Below are 13,028 nucleotides of genomic sequence, written 5' to 3'. Positions count from 1 at the left end.
GAATTGGATGGTGGGGAGATGTTGGTACCGTTAACCTATTTGGGAGTTCCGGGGGGGGGTTCGTTTTCTGGGTGGAAAATTAATTTGAGGCCATGAGAATGGTTAGAGATTGTGCAGGCAGGGAGAGGCTACAGAGGTACAAATGAAGGTGGGCTGGCTTTGGAAGGGCCTCGAGGGCCAAGGCAGGAGCTGGAAAGCTGGGGCTCATCTGCCCCGCCACCTTTGCCTACTGTGTGCAAGGCTGGAAGGCCCTGGGACCAAGCTCCTGGCGCTGGCTGAGGGATGAGCTCCAACCCCCTGGATCCCACCCAGGTCCTGGAAAGCCTCGTTCATTGCTTCCCCCCCACCCCGCCCCCTACGGCGGACTGGCAACAGACGGCGCATGCGCCCTGGACAGAACGGCAGAGGTGGGAATGCCCGGCAGAGGGCGCAGGCGCTCTGGCCGGAGCAGCCCAGGCGGGGCACCCTCGCGGGGAAGGAGTTGAGAGCAGGGGTCGGTGGAAGAGCGGGCCAGGGCGAGCCGCGGACAGTGGGCGGGTCCGGGGTGGGGGGCGGGGCGAGGCGGTTCCGGAAGGAAGTGGTTCCGGGTCCCGTGGCCCGGCGGTGGTAGCTGTGGTGCCTCTGCTGTGGCAGCTGGCGGCCGTGTGAGGGGCGAGGCCCGAGGGGCTGGCGGCGGGGCGGCGGCGGCGGCGGCGGCGGCTGAGGGGCTGGCGGCGGCGGCAGTGACTTCCCGGCCGGGTGAGCGGTCCTGGGGGGCGGGCGGGGCGAGGAGGCCCCGGCCCGCAGGGAGGGCGTGTCCGTCGCCCGGGAGGGGCGGTCTTGGGGCGGCGGGGAGGGCTGTGGGGAGGATGCTCCGGCTGGTCTTGGACTCCCTGGGGACCACTCCCCTCCCACCGCCCCAGGCCACTGGGACAGTGCCATCTCGGGCGCGGCGACCTGAGCACCTGCTGCCGTGGCCCTAATCCTTCCCCGTCGTCCGGCAGCCTGGGGCCTCGACGTTTCGGGGCGACTGTCATGGGGACAGGGGGTTGGTGTTGAGGGATGGTGCCCTTGTCCCTGAGGCGAACCTGGACGCTTAGCCTGAGAAACCCGAGCCGAGGAGACCCTGCTTTGTCCTCCGGAGGCTCTCCTGCCGCGCAGCGGCATCTTCTTCTGGTAGCGTCCAGAAGGAGTCGTGAAGGATGCTCTTTATCCTGCTTTACAAAGTAAAACTTGTGTTTTTAGAAACGTATCTTGAAATTTGCCGCATCTCCGTGTGCTCTTTCTAAGGTGTATTAGGAAACTGGGCCAGTCACTGTCAGGATTGTCCTGTCGGTAAATCAGGAGGAAAAGAAACCGGAGAGAAACTTATTCTCCCAAATATTTTCCTGCCGGGGTCCTTTTTGAGCTGCCTCCTAGGTGATCGCTTTTCTTTTCTGTCACAAAGTAAAAACCACAGGTAGGAATCTCGAAGGTCTGTCAGACTTCTGGCCCAGCAACCTTTTTAGGATTTTCCTGAAAGAGAACTGGGATGAATGAGACTTTGGGAAGAAAAGATTTTGGTGGGGATTCATAATGAGTGCTTTATTTTTCAATGGTATTTTAATTGTTATGATATAGCAATGTTTATTAAGGGTTATTTTTTAATGGTACTTTTAAAACGGCTACTAAAACGTTCTGTTGAAAGCCCCTGCTGTTGTTTCACAGCTCCCCCCTTTAAAGGTCTTTTTAGAAATATTTTATATAGAAACGTTTAATAATATATTTATTAACAAAATTTTTAGAATACGCAAAACCATATGAAGAAGATAGTTTCACCAGTTCAGGTAACCATTATGAATATGGTTACTGCGTATATATCTCCATTCTCTTTTTGTGCAGATATGAATGTATGGATTTTTCTAAAGTGGATTCTCTTTTGTGACCATTTTTTTTCTGACTTCATAGCATGCCATTACATGGCTGTAATGATTTATTTAGTTGGTTATTCCATTTTCACTACTTAAATACATTATTGAAGAAATGTAAAATCTGCACACCCGTGATTACGTCTAGTGTACACTCCTAGATTATAGAATTGTTGGGTTTGTTTTTTTTTAAATGTAAATTGCTCAGTTTCCCTCTGGAAGGGATGTGCTATTTTGCACTCCCACCAACAATCTGTGAGTATCTTTTTCTACACCCTAGCAAAAGGCAACATTTAAAGGATTTCTACAGGATCACTTTTGGGCCATTTATGTTCTCTCCAACCAAGTACCATTAGCATTCTCTAACTCACTTTTTAAAAAATTCATTGATAGCAATTCGGTTTCTCATCTTTTATTCCATTTTACTGGTTTAGTAAGGAAGTGTTATCCAGGTGAGGCAAAGGCATCATAGAGTGGACAAGAGATTTGAACTCAGGGGTTCCTTGAAATCCAGTATCTCTGATTCCTTAAACAAATCACTTATCTTTTCTAAGGGACAATTTCCTCAACTCTAGACTAGCTATTATGGTGCATTTGCCTTACCTTTCTTACAGGGTGGTTATTTAAGGGTCGAATGGGATTTATGGGAGGTGCATTTAAACATACTTTGTCTTGTTGCCAATTATTGCCATATTGTAAAAATTTCAGAGCACAAAAGCATGTTGATTTTTTAAAGTAGATTTCTGAATTCATAAAAGCCATTCTGTGATACCTTTGCCCCACACTCTTTCATTTATTAAATTTGAAGGTTTTTTTTTACTTTTATTCTAGATTATATTCAGAATGCTCTCAGTTATGAAATTAGGTAAATGAATGGATGCATCTGCACAAATATTGAAAGAGCATATATTTAAAGACACTGTATATAAAGCTGAGGGGGACAAATATAAAGCTAAATAAAATATAATCCGTGAAATTGTGATAAATAAAACATAGTCTTTGTGCCCTACAGCTACAGAATGCTCAGGCAGCTAAAGCTGCTTTCCAAATTTAGACGGCAATTTTAGATGTGATGCAGGATGTCAACTATTCTCAAGTGTGCTAAAGTCCAATTCTGCTGACCGAGCATCTGCACAAATGACCAGGCAGTCTCTTCAGGGTCATCTTTCTGAAGGTAGGAATTGCGAGTTGGGGAAATGTTAGTATTTGAGTCTGAGAATCTGGATTCTGGTTTCAGGTCCTTCACTTGGGGCAGATTGGTTAACTTTTTTGAGGCTTTTTTTTTTCCACCTATGAAATGGAGGTTAATTCCAACTTCCTTGAGGTTTGTTGTGAGGATTAAATGAGATATTATTTGCAAGACGCTTAGTGAACCAATAAATACTAGCACTCATGTTCATTCTTATCCACTGAAAACTTAGCATCTTGAGGAAAAAGAAACTAGTTCCTTTGCAACTTTGTGTGCCTCCCTCCTACTAGTCATTAGCACTTAGTAATGCTTGCTAAATTAACATAAAATAGGGTGACTGGGTGACGGGCACTGAGGGGGGCACTTGATGGGATGAGCACTGGGTGTTATTCTATATGTTGGCAAATTGAACACCAATAAAAATAAATTTATTAAAAAAATAAATTAACATAAAATATGACTGCTGATAAAAACTCAGTATGGACCATTGAAGGTAATATGTAAATGTGGGATACTGAGAGAAATTAACTACTTTATTTGGAGTTTGCATTAAGGAATTAAAGGAAACAATTAATTGGACCTAGGTTCATCTCTACTATGTCTGTCATTCTGTGTAATATCTCTGGTGCCAGGCACATAGTCCCTCCTTATCAACAATAAACCTCCTCCCTAGACTGCTGTTACCCAGCCACAACCCAGTTTCTTTTTCCTCTTCCAATCAGCCTGTTAGGAGTTGGGTTTGTCTTGTTTTGTTTTTAAAGATTTTATTTTAAAATAATCTCTGTACCCAACATGGGGCTCGAACTTGCAACCCCGAGATCAAGAGTCACATGGTACACCGACTGAGCCAGTCAGGTGCCCCTAGAAGGACTCATTAATAATTGGCTTTCTTAAGTCTCCTTCCCTTCCACTTAGTTCTGTAGCCATGTGGATCCCTATGTAGCTTTTGCCATTAGTCTCCTTTCTTGAAATATTGAAATATTCTTTAGTTTATGAGATTCTATGCTCTAAGCTTCTCTCCTTCCTCAAAGGATGTTTCTTCTCTATCTCCTTGGCTGGTTCGTCTTCCTTAAAAAGTTGATGTTCTTATAGGCTTGGTCCTTTTCATGATACACGAGGTGTGGAATGATTTATAGAGCATTGAGACTATCTGGTGTTTGAAGGTTTGGTGGAATTATCCTGTGAAACCATCTGGGCCTGATGCTTTTTCAGGGATATTTCCTTATTTCTTCTATGAAAATTGGTCTGTTTAAGCTTTCCTTTTTTCTAGGCTGTAAAAACTAAAGTTTGTTACTTAATTTATTTTTTGGTTTCGGGAATAAATTCAGTGATTTATCACTTATATATAATACCCAGTGCTCATCACAAGTGCCCTCCTTAATACCCACGGCCCCTTTAACCCACCCCCCCACCCACCTTTCTCCATCAACCCTCAGTTTGTTCTCTATTGTCAGGAGTCTCTTATGGTTTGCTTCCCTCTCTCTCTCCTTTTTCCCCCCTTCCTATATGTTCATCTATTTTGTTTACTGAATTCTACATATAAATGAAATTATATGGTATTTATCTTTCTCTAATTGACTTATTTTGCTTAGCTGTTTAAGCTTTCTGACTCTAATGGGGTAAATTTTGGTACTGTGTATTTTTCTAGCAAATTATCTCTTTCATCTGGGTTTTCAAATTTTGTAGGTAGAGAGCTACACAGTAATCTCTCATGATTTAAAATTTTTTCTTCTATTTCAACGGTTGGTTTCTCCCTCTGTCTTATTTTTGTATATTTGTTTCCCCCCCCTTTTTTCTTAATCACATTATCTAGTGGCTTATATATTTTATTGTTTCAAAAACTACAGAATTTTATATTATTACTTAGATCTAGTTTTCTATTCTCATCCTCTGTTTTTATCTTTATTATTTCCTTCCTTGTGCTTTCTTTTGGTTTACCTTGGTTTTTTTTTTTTTTAGGTTTTTTTAAGCCTTGGAAATGAACTTATTTGCATTATTTCATTTTTATTGATAAATATGTTTAGAGCAACAAATTTCCCTTTATTCATTGCTTTAAATGTATCCCAGAGAATGTGCTATGTAGTGCTCGTCATTATTTCTTTAAAAATCTATAATTTCAGTTATAAGATACTCAGTTATTTAATAGGAAGTTTTTAAATTCCTAGGTAGAAGAGCTTTTCTGTTATTTTTATTAGTAAATCCTGGCTTTATTACATTATGATCAGAGGATATTTGTAATATTTCTATTCATGGCAGTCACTGATGTTTTCTTTGTGATTTAATATGAGTACTTTTGGTGAATGTGACATGGGCACGAGAGACGAATGTGTATACTCTCTAGTATCAGAGCGTAGAGTTTGATAAATATCCTTAAGATTATTCTATTGATTATGCTGTTTAGATCTATCTCCTTATTTTTGGACCACTGAATTGTCTAATATACCACTAGGAGTGCATAAAGACTCCTGTTACTAGTGTGTTTATAACTGTCTCCTTGCATCTCAAGTAGTTTTTGTTTCATAAAGGTGGTTCCTATGTTATATTTATGTAAATATGTGTATTTTTGTATGTTCTGTCTAAATCATAGATTATGGCTTTCAGCATTAAAATCTGTTGTTTTTGTCTTTGTTTTTTTGGTCATGATGAATGCTTTGGGGTTTGAATTCTTTGCCTAATCCCAGAAATGCCACCCTGCTCTCCTTTTGTTACCAATTGCCTTTCATTTTTGGCCATCTTTTCATTTTTAATGTTTCAACATCACTTTGCTTTAGATGTGTCTTTTGTACGACTCCTTGAGTTTTGTTTTACGAGCCAAATTGAAGCTTTTTATTATAATAAACCTGTTAGGTGAGTTAAGCCCATTCACATTTATTATTAGGACTGATATATTTGGCCTCAAACTTTATCATAATATTTTGTTATATTTGCTATTTCTTTTCATTGCTGGCTATGAGGTATATTTTTTTGCTCTTTTATTAAAAAAATTGGGGGGGTGGCATTTAGCAAGTTTTTGTATTTTTGTTCTTATGGTTGACCTTTGTCCTTATACCTTTATAAATGCCCTTACTCCCCTGTTGGTTTATTTAATCTTTTGTGTGTGTGAAAAAAAATACATTGTATTCATGAAGTAAAAGTAGGTTAATGATATAGGAAATAGTGAGATTCTTTATCCACTTCTAGCTCCTCCTTATTGAAAACCTGACCATAACACCTAGCCTCTGTATCACATAATCCATCCTCTGGTCTCCTCAGGTCTGGCTTCCTCTGATTTGCTGATCACCCTCTTGTTCTGTGGGCTCTGACTTGGTGCAGTTCTGGGCTGAGATTGTGGCTTCTTTGTTGCAAAGGCTTTCCTGGGGAATTCTTTACATTTGTAAATGCTGGGTTCCTATTTAGTACAAAATTTTTGTCAGTTGATATTTTCTTTTTTGGTAACTTACTGAAATATAATTAACATACCACACAATTCACCCATTTAAAAGTGTACAATTCAGTGTTTTTTGGTATACTCAGAGTTGTGCATCCATTATCACACTCCAGTTTTAAAACATATTCATCATCCCCAAAAGAAACCCTGTGTCTGTTCCCCCAGGGCCCCACCACCCCACCACCCCACCCAGGCAACCACCAGTCTATTTTCTGTTTCTGTGGATTTGCCTATTCTGGACCTTTCATATAAATGGAATCATACAATATGTGGTCTTTTGTAACTGGCTTCCTTCCCTTAGCATAAGGATTTCAAGATTCATTCCTGTTTGACCATGTGTTAGTACTTCATTCCTTTTTATGGCCAAATAATGTTCAATTGTATGGGTATACACATTTTGTTTATTCATTTATCTCTAAATGGACAGTGGGACTGTTTCTACTTCTTAGCTCTTATGACTAATGCTGCTATGAATATTTATGTATAAGTTTTTGTATGGACATATATTTTTATTTCTCTTGGTTGTATATATAGGAGTGGAATTTCTGGATCATATAGTAATTCTGTTTAAAATTTTTTAAAAGATTTAGTTAGGTTTTTTATTTTTTTGAAATATTTTATTTATTCATGAGACACACACACACACACACACACACACACAGAGAGAGAGAGAGAGGCAGAGACACAGGCAGAGGGAGAAGCAGGCTCTATGCAGGGAGCCCGACATGGAACTCCATCCCGGGTCCCCAGGATCACGCCCTGGGCTGAAGGCAGCACTAAACTGCTGAGCCACCAGGGGTGCCCTATTTAGTTTTTTTTTTTAAGATTTTTAAAATTTATATATTCATGACAGACACAGAGAGGGGTGGGGGCAGTCAGAGATACAGGCAGAGGGGGAAGCAGGTTCCATGCCAGGAGCCTGACACGGGACTTGATCCCGGGACTCCAGGACCATGCCCTGGCCCAAAGGCAGGCGCTAAACTGCTGAGCCACCCAGGGATCCCCTATTTATTTAGTTTTGAGAGAGAGAGAGAGAGAGAGAGAGAGAGAAAGAGAGAGAGCACGAGCGCATGAGTGGGAGGGGCAGAGGGAGAGGGAGAGAGAATCCCAAGCAAATTCCACACTGAGTGCAAAGCCTGATACGGGACTCCATCTCACGATCCTGAGCTCAAAACCTGAGCGGAAACCAGGAGTTGGATGTCCAACCAACTGCACCACCCAGGTGCCCTTGTTTAATCTTTTTTTAAAGATGTTTTTAGATTTTATTTTTTTTTCAATATTTTATTTATTTATTCATGAGACACACACACACAGAGAGAGGCAGAGACACAGGCAGAGGGAGAAGCAGGCTCCATGTAGGGAGCCCGATGCGGGACTCGATCCTGGGACTCCAGGATCATGCCTTGGGCTGAAGGCAGGCGCTAAACCGTTGAGCCACCCAGGGATCCCCTAGATTTTATTTATTTATTTGAGGGAGAGAGAGAGAGAGAGAGAGCAAGCACACAAGTGGGAGGAGGAGCAGAGGGAGAGGGACAAGCAGACTGCTGAGAGCGGAGCCCAACTCAGAGTTCTATTTTAGAACACTGAGATCATGATCTGAGCTGAAAGAGAGTTGGATGTTCAGCTGACTGGGCCACTGAGGTGTCCCTCTGTATTTAATTTTTAAAGGAACTGCCAGACTATTTTCCCAAGCTGCCACATCATTTTATGTCCGCCCCCCCCCAGCAATGTATGAGGTTTTCTTTATCTCTCCATCCTTTCAACACTTGTTATAACCATCTAGTTAGTGTGAAGTGCTATCTCATGATTTTGATTTGCATTTTTCTAATGATTAATGATGTTGAACATCTTTTTTACATGCTTATTGGGCATCTGTATACCTTCTCTGGAGAAATGTTAATTCAGCTCCTTTGCCCATTTTTTAATTGGGTGGACTTTTATTATTTGAATTGTAAGAGTTTGTTTTTTTTTAATTTTTTATTTATTTATGATAGTCACACACACAGAGAGAGAGAGAGGCAGAGACATAGGCAGAGGGAGAAGCAGGCTCCATGCACCGGGAGCCCGACGTGGGATTCGATCCCGGGTCTCCAGGATCGCGCCCTGGGCCAAAGGCAGGCGCTAAACTGCTGCGCCACCCAGGGATCCCTGTAAGAGGTTTTTTTGTATGTTCTAGATACAATCCTTTATCAGATATGATTTGCAAAAAAATTTCTCCCATTCTGTGGGTTTCCTTTTTGCTTTTTTGATATTATCCTTTACAGTGTAAACATTTTAATTTTTGATGACACCTGATTTATCTATTTTTTTCCTCCTATTGCCTGTGTTTTTAAAAAATATTTATTTATTTATTTATTTATTTATTTATTTATTTATTTATTTATTTATTTATTTTGAGAGACACAGGGAGAGAGAGAGAGAGCAGCCAGAGACACAGGCAGAGGGATAAGCAGGCTCCACACAGGGAGCCCAATGCGGGACTCGATCCCGGGTCTCCAGGATCAGGCCCTGGCTGAAGGTGACGCTAAACCGCTGAGCTACCGGGGCTGCCCTATTGCCTGTGTTTTAAAGTAATATCTACGGGCTCCCAGCATGGAACCTGCTTCTCCCTCCTGTGTCTGTCTGTCTGTCTGTCTAAATAAATAAATAAATAAATAAATAAATAAATAAATAATCTATCTGTCTTTTTTTTTTTAAATATTTTATTTATTTATTCAGGAGAGACACACAGAGAGGCAGAGACACAGACAGAGGGAGAAGCAGGCTCCATGCAGGGAGCCCGACGTGGGACTCGATCCCCGGTCTCCAGGATCATGCCCTGGACTGAAGGCGGCGCTAAACCGCTGAGCCACCAGGGCTGCCCTCTATCTGTCTTTTAAAAGGTGGGGGGGATCCCTGGGTGGCCCAGCAGTTTAGCGCCTGCCTTTGGCCCAGGGCGCAATCCTGGAGTCCCGGGATTGAGTCCCAGGTCGGGCTCCTGGCATGGAGCCTGCTTCTCCCTCCTCCTGTGTTTCTGCCTGTCTCTCTCTCTCTCTCTCTCTCTCTCTCTCTCTCTCTCATAGATAAATAAATCTTTAAAAAAAAATAAAGTAATATCTGACCCAAGGTCACAAAGATTATTATTTACTTTATGTTCCTCTTATAGTTTTTTAGCTCTCACATTTAGGTCTTTGATCCATTTTCATTTAATTTTTGTATATGATGTGAGGTAGAGTTGAACTTTATTGTTTTGCTTATGAATATCCAGTTGTCCCAGCACTGTGTGTTGATTTGTATAACCTCTTTTTTTTAAGATTGATTTATTTATTTATGAGAGAGACAGAGAGAGGGGGCAGAGACATAGGCAGAGGGAAAAGCAGGCTCCCCGCAGGGAGCCCAGGTGGGACTCAGTCCCAGATTCTGGAATCAAACCCTGAGCTGGAGGTGGACGCTCAACTGCTCAGCCACCCAGGTGTCCCTGTATAATCTCTTAATATCTGATTTATCAGGTTTCCTCCCTTAGTATCCTCTAAACCCATCTATTGACTATACAGCATTTAATTTTTACCACTATTTTCTATTCATGTCTCTTCTCCCATTTTTTAGTTGTAGTTTTTCTACTTTGTCACAGTGTGCCACAATTTTACATTGGTCTTTCATCTTCATCCCCCTCTTTATTTTAATGGTTTATATGTACATTTACATATTTTTAATGCTCACCATTGGACCTTGTTTTTTTTAAGATTTTATTTATTTATTCATTAGAGACACAGAGAGAGATACAGAGACATAGGCAGAGGGAGAAGCAGGCTCCCCACAGGGAGCGCGATGTAGGACTCAATCTCAGGACCCCAGGATCACACCCAGAGCCAAAGGCAGCCACTCAACCAATGAGTGACCCAGGCATTCCACTATTGGTCCTTTACTGACATTTTCTCACTCATAATTTGGTTGGATGTAGCTCATCCTCTATCTAGTAGATTTCTCAGAAAGGGCTAATTAAGTGCAGGAACTCCCTGTGTTCTTGTATACTAAAAACTTTTTTTTTCTTTAGCCTTGATATTTGAAGGATAGCTTGACTGATATAAAATCCTTGGTTCACACTTACTTTCATTGATTTTATTTTATTTTTAAATTTAAATGGTGATCCATTGTTGCCTTGCTTTATATATTAGTTTTGAAATATCTGATGCTAGTCTGATTTGTTTGGATTTATAAGTTATTTATTCTTTTTACCCAGAGGTGTTGAGAATTTTATCTTTTTTAAAAGATTTTGTTTATTTATTTATTTATTTATTTATTTGAGAGAGAGAATCTCAAACAGCCTCCACACCCAGCACAGAGCCCTACGCAGGGCTCGATCTCGTGACCCTGAGCTCATAACTTGAGCCAAAACCAAGAGTCAGACACTTAACAGACTGAGCCACTCAGGCACCTAGAGGATTTTATTATCTTAACTTTGAAATCAAATAGTTTTTACTAGGCTATGTTTCAGAGTTGATTATTTTAGGTTAATTTTCCCAGGTATCTGGTGAGCCCTTTATTGTATAGATTCAAGTATTTTTCCATTTCTGGAAAGTTTTCCTTTCTTTCTTTCTTTTCTTTTTTTTGTTTTAAATTTTTTTAATTTTTATTTATTTATGATAGTCACACAGAATGAGAGAGAGAGAGAGGCAGAGACATAGGCAGAGGGAGAAGCAGGCTCCATGCACCAGGAGCCCGACATGGGATTCGATCCCGAGTCTCCAGGATCACGCTCTGGGCCAAAGGCAGGCGCTAAAGCGCTGCGCCACCCAGGGATCCCTTCTTTTTTTTGAGAGAGAGAGAGATGGGGGGGCGGGGGGAGCATGAGCAGTGGGGGCGGGGCAGAAGGAGAGGAAGAGAGATTGAGAGGCTCAATCTCATGACCCTGAGATTGTGATCTGAGCCAATATCGAAAGTCAGACACTTAAGTGACTGAACTACCCAGGTGCCCCTGAAAAGTTTTCTTGAATTTTAGTTTAAATGTTAGTTTATTTCCATTGTTTGTTTTTTCTTCTCAGAGACTACATTGATACAAATATTATTCCTTCTTTACCTGTCTTTTAGTTCTACTACTTTCTCTCTGACTCCATCTCTGTCTCACACACTCACTCATTCATTGTCATTTTCATTTTGGAGGGTTGTTTTCCTACTTTTCTTTGATGTCCCTTAGTAAATTTTCATTTGAGTTTATTCTTTGGACACCTTGTAATTTATCTTCACTTCTGAGATAATTTAGGTTTTTTCCTCCTATTTCTTTCTGAGTTCAGTTAACTTTTTTTCTGTCATTTCACTTTGTTTTTTATTTATTTTTGTCCTTAGTTTTTAAATTTCTGATTCAAGGTGAGCTTTTAAAAATATATATACTTTTTTTAAAAATTTTTTATTTATTTATGATAGTTACACACACACACACACACACAGAGAGAGAGAGAGGCAGAGACATAGGCAGAGGGAGAAGCAGGCTCCATGTACCGGGAGCCCGATGTGGGATTCGATCCCGGGTCTCCAGGATCGCGCCCTGGGCCAAAGGCAGGCGCCAAACCGCTGCGCCACCCAGGGATCCCAAAAATATATATCCTTAAATGCATTTGAATATATTTAATTCTGCTGGAAATATAGACTTCGAGTTTTCTTCTGCTTCCTGGTTTTTAGGTGAGGAATTTTCCTCAGTTGAGGAATTATCTTTTTTAACTTTCTTTTTTTAAAAGATTTTATTTATTTATTTATTTATTTATTTATTTATTTATTTATTTATTTATTTGAGACACATAGAGGCACAGGCACAGGCATAGGCAGAGGGAGGAGAAGCAGGCTCCACGCAAGGAGCCCAATGCGGGACTTGATCCCAGAACTCTGGGATCATGCCCTGAGCCGAAGGCAGATGCTCATCTACTGAACCACCCAGGTGTCCCTCTTTTTTAACTTTCTTATAAACACATGGAAATCATTATACTTTAGACATTTCGCAAATCTTGTGAGTATGAAATAGTATCTTATTGTTTTATCTTCCTGATTAGGTATGGTTGATTATCTTTTCATGTTTATTCGACATTTATGTTTCCTTTTTATTGTAAACTAAAAGGATAGAGCTGCCATTTACTGAGGTGGGGCAGAGACCATAAGAGGAGCAGAATTTGGAGGGAGGTCAGGAGTTTGCTCTTGGACATGTTTGCAGCATCCAGTAGGTTGTTTTGATATGTAAGACTGCAGTACAGAAGATAGGTGAGGGCTGAAGATACAAATTTGGGGATTATTAGTTTATAATGATTATTTAAAGCCATGAGACTAAATGAGAGTGTAGACTGGGGAAAGAGTATAGACAATGAGAGGTCTAAAGACTGAAGTCACTAGAGGATGACTGGGTTCACTATTTTAGGGTCAGAGTGGTGAAGGGGGAGATGAGAAACCAGCAAAGGAGACAGAAGGAATTGTTAGAGGTAGGAGGAAAACCAGGAAAATGTAGTATTCTGTAATTCAAGTGAAGAAAATGTTTCTAGAAGGTAGGTATGATCGACTGACAAGT

The 13,028-nt window shown here is 41.0% G+C and overlaps 1 protein-coding gene across 6 annotated transcripts in view; it reads left to right on the top strand.

Annotated features, from left to right (window-relative positions):
* The first annotated feature begins 609 nt into the window (after positions 1 to 609).
* Positions 610 to 13,028, top strand: part of BCLAF3 (BCLAF1 and THRAP3 family member 3) — a 61,348-nt gene continuing 48,929 nt past the window's right edge. For 4 of the 6 annotated variants that reach the window (XM_055338280.1, XM_055338281.1, XM_055338276.1 and 1 more), the window contains exons 1-2: positions 1,333 to 1,438; positions 2,899 to 3,060. The gene's annotated coding sequence lies outside the window, so the exon portion shown is untranslated. Of the gene's footprint in view, positions 739 to 1,332; positions 1,439 to 2,898; positions 3,061 to 13,028 lie in introns of those variants that run through there. The other 2 variants (XM_055338277.1, XM_055338278.1) reach the window with 2 other exon arrangements.

This window comes from Nyctereutes procyonoides, unplaced genomic scaffold, assembly GCF_905146905.1.
Source record: "Nyctereutes procyonoides isolate TBG_1078 unplaced genomic scaffold, NYPRO_anot_genome, whole genome shotgun sequence".
Lineage (NCBI taxonomy): Eukaryota > Metazoa > Chordata > Mammalia > Carnivora > Canidae > Nyctereutes > Nyctereutes procyonoides.
Note: the sequence above shows the minus strand (reverse complement) of the source record. Positions and strands in the feature narration are given on the sequence as shown.